The 8,545-nt window shown below is 54.8% G+C and overlaps 1 protein-coding gene across 1 annotated transcript in view; it reads left to right on the top strand.

Moving 5' to 3' along the window:
- The first annotated feature begins 4,004 nt into the window (after positions 1-4,004).
- Positions 4,005-8,545, top strand: part of LOC127042218 (zinc finger protein 560-like) — a 281,458-nt gene continuing 276,917 nt past the window's right edge. Inside the window, exon 1 of the mRNA XM_050935836.1 lies at positions 4,005-4,135. The gene's annotated coding sequence lies outside the window, so the exon portion shown is untranslated. The remainder of the gene's footprint in view (positions 4,136-8,545) is intronic.

The raw sequence follows: 8,545 nt of genomic DNA, 5'->3' as shown, positions 1-8,545 counted from the left end.
GGTGCTTGGGCCCCCACACTTGTTCTCCCTTTCCCGGGGGTTTGGCATCACTAGCCCCGGCTTAGCGAGTAGGGTTCAGTGGTCCCCATAATGTGGGGTGCGACTCCTAGGGGGACACAGAGGAACATTCACGGGGGCACCTCAGGACCTGAGCCAGCCCACATAGAGGGCAGGGAGGGAGCACCACTCTGCCACAGCTCTTCCCCAACCCCACCCTCAGCCTGAGACTCTGGCTCCCAGCCCGGCGTTGACCCCTTTACCCCTGTCCGCACCCCTCACCCCAGCAAGCAACAGCCCCACTCCTCCCAGCCCCGGTTCTTGACCGTGGCTTCCGAGGGACCACAGCCATGGCTAAGAGGGCACAATGTGAAATGTTTGGGGACCACTGGTTTAGGGTGACGTCCTCAATCACTTCTCTGCAGTCCAATAAAAGTTATTCCTCACTCACTTACCCCTCCATCAGGACGGACTAGGTATGTTCTGCTGCCCTTCACTCATACAGGAAGGAGAATAACATTTCATTCCACTCAATCCTAAAGTGATTTGTAACCCAAGAGCATCCCAAACTGGTCATTTTGGGGAAGCGGCCCCATCAGGCTGCATAGCTAGGCAGAGTAGGTGTGTCTATGCAAACACGGTCTGTTCTTGAAGTCTTTCCCCAGCTCCTCACTAGGTGAGAGAGGGGAGCTCATTCAGACCCTGCTTTCGCTTAGTATTTAAAAACTCCTTAGTGTCCCTATCTCTGCCGGCCTTAGATTTCTCCTCCTGTCCATTTTTTGACAGCTCAGATGAGGTGACCGAGTGGTTAAGGTGATGGACTGCTATCCCATTATGCTCTGCCTACATGGGTTCAAATCCCATTCTCATCAGAGGCATTTAGTCTTCACCCTCCTTTATAGACAACCATCTCCCCCTTTGGTACAATAACAGATCAAAAAATGTTGCTTGCGTTACCCAAAATTGGGTCAGTTAGTAAGCTTAGAGAGCACTAATAATGCCCCTCCCCCCCAGAGTTTGGCGGAAAGCAGCACATTTATTAGCTTGATAGCTAAGCTCAAAAGAAAGGATGGGGGAGGGTGTCACACTCATATTCACGCTCCCAGGACAGGCCTGGCAGTGGAGATGTCAGGATCCTTTAAGGTAAGTGTCCCACAGCGCAGCGATGGACGGTGCGATGAAGATCAGTCTCCCTGAGGTGCAATAGAATGTAACACAGCGAACCACTGGCCAGATGGGCCGGGTGAAGGGCATTCACTGGAGGTACAAAGGAGAGTGGGAAAGCCACTTCACAGGCATTCAAAGAGGGAAAAGGACACAAGCTGGGGGGAGTTTAACAGACCTTCTGAGCATACAGGTTATACAGAGCATACAGATCACTGCTGCTCCTACAACATGATAAGTTCTCAAGCAGCATGTTTCTTACTTTGCCCATCTGTCAATTTTGATGATTATTGATGGAAATATTTTGCCATTGGGTTGTGTGTTTACACAGAAATTGACATTTACGAACAAATACACAATTCTTCCAAGCCTGCCTAGTCTGCAGTTGATGGGTTTAGAGGGACACATTCACTCTTCCAGGTCCCCATTCCAGGCCTGTGCTCTCCAGGTTGTCAACTTCCCGCATTGCTGGGATCCTTCCCTCATCTCCCCTCAAACCACTGCCCCGCCCTCACTTCTGGGGTCCCCTCCCTACACTGTCTAACTCCACTGCTGGCAGGATCCCTTCCTGTTCCTTTCATTTCTGCCTCCACTCTGGGCAAAAGCTCTGCACTCTTCCCACACCAAAAGTTTAACCCAGGCCACCTGAGTGAAAACCAGGAATCCTGACCACTAGCCCATATGGGACTATTGTTGCATCTGACGAAGTGGGTATTCACCCACGATAGCTCATGCTCCAATACGTCTGTTAGTCTAGAAGGTGCCATCGGATTCTCGGCTGCTATTATTACTACAATTCAGGCCTTGGCTACACTGGAGAGTTACAGTGCAGGTGGTGGCTTTACAGCGCTGTAACTTACTCCCCGTCCACACTGGCAAGGCACATACAGCGCTGTATCTCCCTGGCTACAGTGCTGCATGTGCTCCACCTCGACGAGAGGAATAAAGAGAACAGAGCTGGTGATGCAGCGCTGGGGTGCCAGTGTAAACAGTGATTAATCTTACTACGCTGTCACTGACCTCCAGAACCTTCCCATAATGCTTTTAAGTAGAGATAACGCTCTTTGTTTTGGTGTGATGCCTCTGTTTGCTTTGTTGTGAGCTGAAGGCTCCCGGAGCTGCTTATCTAAAAACCAAACACAGTTACTGTTTGCAGTGAATGAGCAGAGCAGGAGGATCCCTTTGGAACACCCACAGCTGGTGTTTGCTTGAGGAGAGAAGCAGCCGGGTGGGCACGGGGGAGGGGGGGTCTGTTTTGGATCAGCGGCTTATCTGGTCTGTGAGGAAAAAAACAAAGGCGGCTATTTGCATTTAGTGAATGAGAGAGGGGTGGGGGAGGAGGCTTGAACTTGCGAGGCAGGAAGCTGACACAGTGTCAGCTTCAAAAATCCACTCGCTCTGTCTCCCCCACTCTCCGTGTCCACACTCCACCCCACCCTCCTCTTTTGAAAAGCACATTGCAGCCACTTGAATGCTGGGATAGCTGCCCATAATGCCACCACTCTCAACAGCGCTGCAAATGTGGCCATGACAGAGTGCTGGTAGCTGTCAGTGTGTCCACACTGCAGCGCTTTCCCTAAACAGCTGTAGGAAGACAGCTTTAACTCGCAGCGCTGGACAGCTGCAAGTGTAGCCAAACCCTCTCTAAGCCGACCCCTGATGAGAACAGCAGGGACTAGCATGACTAGATGTCCCGATTTTTGGGTCTTTTTCTTATATAGGTGCCTATTAACCCCACCCCCATCCCAATTTTTCACATTTGCTGTCGGATCACCCTAGCAGGGTTGTACACAGGGCTGCAATTAACCTTCAGGTGCTGAGGTTTCCCTCTCTCCATTCCCAGAGCCTGTGATCAGGAAACAGACATCAGGGCTCCCAGGTGCTGCACAGACCATGACTGAGATCAGACCCCATATTATGCAAGGTGTTGTACAAACCCTGGGCAACACTGAGACACCCAGGACGTTCCCCTCAATTTCCTGAGCCTCTGCTGCCCAACTTCTTCTGAATCCCTCTGGCTCACCCCCCACACACAAAATAAACCCACCTTTCCAACAGTCCTTTCTCTCCTTGCCCCGATTCTGGTTTCACACCCTGGGAACATCTCCTCTCTTTGTCTCTCCCCCTCCAGGTGAAGCAGAGATGGAGGCAACTTCAGCCACTGGAGTCAGCCTCAGCGAGCACTGCAGCCGGCCCCGGGGGAGGGGGGGTGTTTGCAGACACAGGAAGGAAGCTGGGGGTGCTGGGAAGAAGGCGGCAGGAGAACAAAGCTCAGAGACCCAACATGGGGAAATTCCAGGGGGCGGGGCTCTGACACATCCCAGGTGCGGGCAGCCTCCTGGGGGCGGGGCTCTGGCTCAGCTCAGGCGCGGGGCAGCTCCTGGAGGTGGGGGCTCCAGCACAGAGCGGGGGCAGAGCATCTCCTGGGGGCGGGGCTCTGGCACCGCCCATGGGCAGGGCAGCTCCTGGAGGCGGGGCTCTGGCACAGCCCGGGGGCAGGGCAGCTCCTCGGGACGGGGCTCTGGCACAGCCCGGGGGCGGGGCAGCTCCTGCGGGCGGGGCTCTGGCACAGCCCATTGGCAGGGCAGCTCCTGGGGGCGAAGGCTCTGGCACAGCCCATGGGCAGGGCAGCTCCGGGGGGCGAGGCTCTGGCACAGCCCGGGGGCAGGGCAGCTCCTGGGGGCGGGGCTCTGGCTCAGCTCGGGGGCGGGGGAGCTCCTGGGGGCGGGGCTCCAGCACAGAGGGGGGGGGGAGGGCAGCTCCTGGGGGCGGGGCTCTGGCACAGCCTGGGCAGCCTGGGGCTGGGGCAGCTCCTTTGTGCGGGGCTCTGGCACATTGTGACGCGGAGCCCGGGCTGAACAGCTGCTTCCTGGTTCTCCACGTGCTGCCAGCAGCGCTGGAGCTGCCCGAGCCGGAGCGGAGCCGCTGTTCTCAGCTGCAGCCAGGATCTGCCCCCGGCCCCGCTGGGATCCAGGTGGGGACAGAGACTGGGGCCCGGGGTTCCCCTTGGTGTGGCTGGCGGGGGCGGGAGGGGAGAAGCCGGAGCTGCAGGCGGGGGAAGGGCGGTGGGACATTGTGACCCGGAGCCCCCGGGGAATGAGAGGCGCTGGGGGGCAGGAAAGTGACTCTGCCCCAGGGAGCCTGGGAGAAGCCTTGAAGGCGCCTCGGCCCCAGTGGAGCTGCAGGAGGATCCGCCCGCCCGCCCCGCTGGGATGGGGGGGCCGGGGCCGGCCGTCGTGTGGGGGGGAGGGGCGGACCCGGGCCAGGCGGGGGGGGCGGTGTATTAAATCCCTCCCCATAGGCAATGTGCTACTCCGGGCACTGCGCATGCCCAGTAACAGCCGCTGAAGCCGCTGCCCTTCCCCCGCCCGGACCAGCCGTAACGTTCCGCCGGGCGCTGGGGGCGGGGGCTGGAGCGGGACGGGGAAGCAACAGGGAGCGTGGGGGGGGCAGGCGCAGAGCAGGAAATTGATGAGCAGGGGGGGGTCAGGCAGCTGGAGGCAGTTTTTGTGGGGGGCTAAAGGGCACAATCCGGGCTGGGGGAGGAGCCAGGAGTTGAGTCTCAGCAGGAGGCGCTGGCAGAACCCCACCCCTTTGGTGTGAGGGCGGAGGTGTCGAGGGGGGGGAGGAGAAGCCGGAGTTGCAGTGGGGGGAGATCACTGGGGTGGGGGGTGTAGATCTGTCCTCTTTGCAGCCAGGACATTCCCGGGGTGGGAGGGAGGTGAGTTAACTGGATCCTGTCCCTGTTTTTGCCACTTCCTCCCACACACACATTCTCTCAAGATTTCCCCTTTTCTCCTCCATCGCATTATCACACGTGGCCTATAAAAATCCAGGGAGATTCTCCTCCCCCCCCCAATGATCAGCTCTCTAATTGCCTCTGATTTTCCCTTTTCTCTCCATACTTCTCAAATGTCAATTTAAAATCTCTCCGATGGGTGGGAATTTTCCCACCCATTTTATCTGCAGCGATTTTGTCCTTGTTTTGGGTGGGAAAATGTTGCTCTGGGTCATTCCCCAGAACATGGCTCCCACTGGAGTGGGATGGGATGAGGTTCTGTTCTCTGCCAGGTCAGGGAAGGGAAAGGGAGGAGCACATCCCCCATGGAGACTGCCCAGACCCCCATTTCCCAATTCCCCTGCGGCCCCCCTTCCCTTGTCCAGGGAGCCTTCCAGCTCGCCCCCCCCCGCCCTTAAATCAGCTCCTCAAAGGGCTCTGAGCTGCTCACGTGAATGGTTGCCCCCGTTGCCGGGGGGGACCATCACATTCTGTTTATGTAGTGGACAGTCATATAAAATCCAGTCCAACAGTCCCCCCTTTTTCCACTAGTTATTTAATAGCAACATCAAATCCCTCCGATCTTGGTGGTTTTCTCTCATGTTATCAAATGTTTGTTTGTGACAGGGTTCTCTCTGCGTGTGTCAAAGATTGATATAAAATAACCTCAAAACATTTGCCCCACTTCTCTCTAGTTGTTTTATTTCTAATTGAATTGATGGGTTGTTTCCCATTGTGCTAAGATGCAGCCGCCTCTGGGGTGGATCCATGGTGGCCATTATTTGCTAGTGACAGCCCGTGGATCTTTCTTGCCCTCCAGGCCTTCATTCTCCTGTTAAAGAAGCACTCCCCAGGCTCCCTCTGCCTGGTGTGACTGGCCAGCAGGAGGTGGTGTTAACTTTCTAGCCACTTCTCACACTCTGTGAGGTAACACTTGCAGGGGCAGGGAAGGTGTCTGTGTGGGGAGATTGCAGCTGAAGGGGCATTGTGGTAGGTAGGTGAGGCCCTGTCCTGGGCACCAAGTCCCTGGCGGTCAATATGTGAAGCTGGGGTGAGAGTGGGGTGGCTAAGCCGGTGGTAGAAACTTTTGTCCACCAGGTCTAGCTGTCCTAACTTCCTCTTCGTACTGCTGGGGCCCCCGTGTGCCTTCAGGTAACACAGGAACTAAGGCTAGGAATAGGGTGAGGAAGCAAGTAAAGCCGAGCAAGGAAGGCAAAGTTAATCTTATCTTCATGGGCAGCTCGCAATGACGTCCTTTTTCTGTGCCACAGCTGACAACAACATCCCAGACAGAAAGTAACAGGTCCAAAAAGAAACCTAGCAGCTGCTGAAACAGTTCAGTTGGGAGCGTGCTAGACTAACAGGCTCTTCTATCCTCCTTTATGCACGGGCGGGATGTTTTCTGAGAGTGCAGCAGTTCCTTTAACTGCCACGAGTCCCTCATTTCAGGCTATGCAGCAGGAAAAGACAGCATGGCGCTTCTGCACCGAGTTGGCCCACCTGACCTTTCATTCTTCTCTTGCTCTTTGTCAGCAAGGAGAAGAAAAAGAAGCTCTCCCTCAAGCTGGAGTCACACGGGCGAGGTAAGGATGACCTTCCTGAGTGCTGGCTCCAGTCCTCTGCCTCTCCAGCTGACCTATCGAGGGGCTACCACCACATTCTCTAGATTTTGTCCATCGTTCTGTGCCAGAGTGAGCAACAACCCAGTAGGTGGAATTTCTGTAGTGTAGTGGTTATCACTTTGCCTAACACGCAAAGGGTCCATGTTCAAAACCAGGCAGAAACGTGCTGGCTTCCTTTTCCCAGATCCCCTTGTTGTTTAGAAAGGCCACTCCTCCTATTGGCCTGTTCCCTGAGATAACTCCAACCCCTGCATGACAGAGGATGCTGACAGCAGTGGAGAAAGCACCTTGGTGTCAGGCTGGAGAACCTAGAGTAGTTAGGCCAGTCACCATTTGGAGGCTTGTGGCTTGGCCACCTCTGCTGTTGGAGGTTGGCCTATAGAGGCTCTCACTTCCTGCTGGGCTCCTTTGCGTGACTGGCCAAAGGAGGAAGTGAGGGCCTGAATGGGGCAAATAGAGGAAGTTGAGCTGAGGAAGGCAGGGAAGAAGCTGTGCGGCTAAGTGGGGTTAGTAGAGCACCACCCTTCATTCTGCAAAGCCTGGGGAGGTGTGGTTGGCTGCTGGGAGGTAGAATCCTGTGCCTGCCTCTTGGCTTCCCAGAGTGGCTACTTGCAGCCCAGGAGAAGAAGGGAGGTTCTGGGTGAAAGGAAAACAAGCAAAGCTGAGTCCAAGTGGAGAATGGTGGTCCCTTTATGCCAACCTGGGGGCATGACTGATGGTTTTAGAGGTGGAGGCTGGGCTGGCTGTGAGCAACTGGGATCCAGGAAACCCTGCCCTTCTGAGGGCTGAACCCATGGAGGTGCGGTTGGCTGCTGAGAGACAGACCCTGTGGCTGCCTGTTGGCATCCCAGGGATGGCTACTTGCAAGCCCAGGAGAAGCTGGGTTCTGGGGGGGAAGAAAAGCAGCAATGGTGAGGCTGAGTGGGCTCCTTTCTGGCCGAGATGGTGGACTGTGGTGAGTCTGGGAGTTGCCTGTAAGCCATAAGTGGACGTAGTGCAGTGAAAACTGCTGCTGCTGCTCATTCTGGCCGACCTGGGGGTGCCATGGATGACTTGGGGAGTGGGGGCAGGGCGCTGGCTGTGAGCAAATGGGATCCAGGAAGCCCCAGCCTGCCCCTCCAGGGGCCGAGTCTTCTTCTCTCTCCTGCCATGGGGAGCCCGAACCTTAAGCCCTGCCCAGCATGTGCAGCAGCTCGAGCATTAAGCCTTCCTGTGTGCATACTGAACTACGCCCTAGTGTAATAAGTGTAAAGTTTAAATTGTGAATTTATCTTAATTTCCATGGTAATTTACTTTGATCTTTTATTCCTACCACTTATAATCCTTAAAACTCCATCTTCTGTAGTTAATAAATCTGTTTTATGCTCTACTTAAACTGGTGTATTTTGCTTGAAGTTCTTGGGAAATCTCAGCTCCGTTACAAGGCTGGTTCATGTACTATTCACAGTGAATGGAGGGGTGGACCCTGTGTAATAAACTCACACTGATCAGTCTTTTTGATTAAGGCTAGATGGTATGATCCAGGGGTGCAAGCTGCAAAGCTGTTAGGGGGGGGCGACTTTCTATCATTAGTGTTATGAGTGGCTGCAGAAGCAGTCTGTAATTCAGTTGGCTGTGTTCCCTACCTAATGATGTTCCTGTGTAAGTGCAATATCTGCCAGAGATTCACCCATTGTCTCAGCATCACAATGTGTGAGAGGGAGCCAAGGTGGTGGGACAAAGGGCTCAGGTTGCCACTGTTCAGATTGCATCCCATAGATCCCCTCACAGACTTTCAACAACCACAGCGGGTGCTCACTGAGGCAGAGGAGAGATGCAAAATAGTGATATCCATTGCCAGCAGACATCAAACTATCAGAAATTCTGTGAACAGAGACGACACTGTTAGTGGAAAATGGCTTGTGAGGTATCATTAGAAAATGCATAACCTACTGAATTATTATCCTCCTGTTAAAATGTGTAGTAACACTGTATGTAAAAATTT

Source organism: Gopherus flavomarginatus, unplaced genomic scaffold (assembly GCF_025201925.1).
Source record: "Gopherus flavomarginatus isolate rGopFla2 unplaced genomic scaffold, rGopFla2.mat.asm mat_scaffold_34_arrow_ctg1, whole genome shotgun sequence".
In the NCBI taxonomy this organism is placed as follows: Eukaryota; Metazoa; Chordata; order Testudines; family Testudinidae; genus Gopherus; species Gopherus flavomarginatus.
This window is presented reverse-complemented; position numbering and strand designations above follow the sequence as displayed.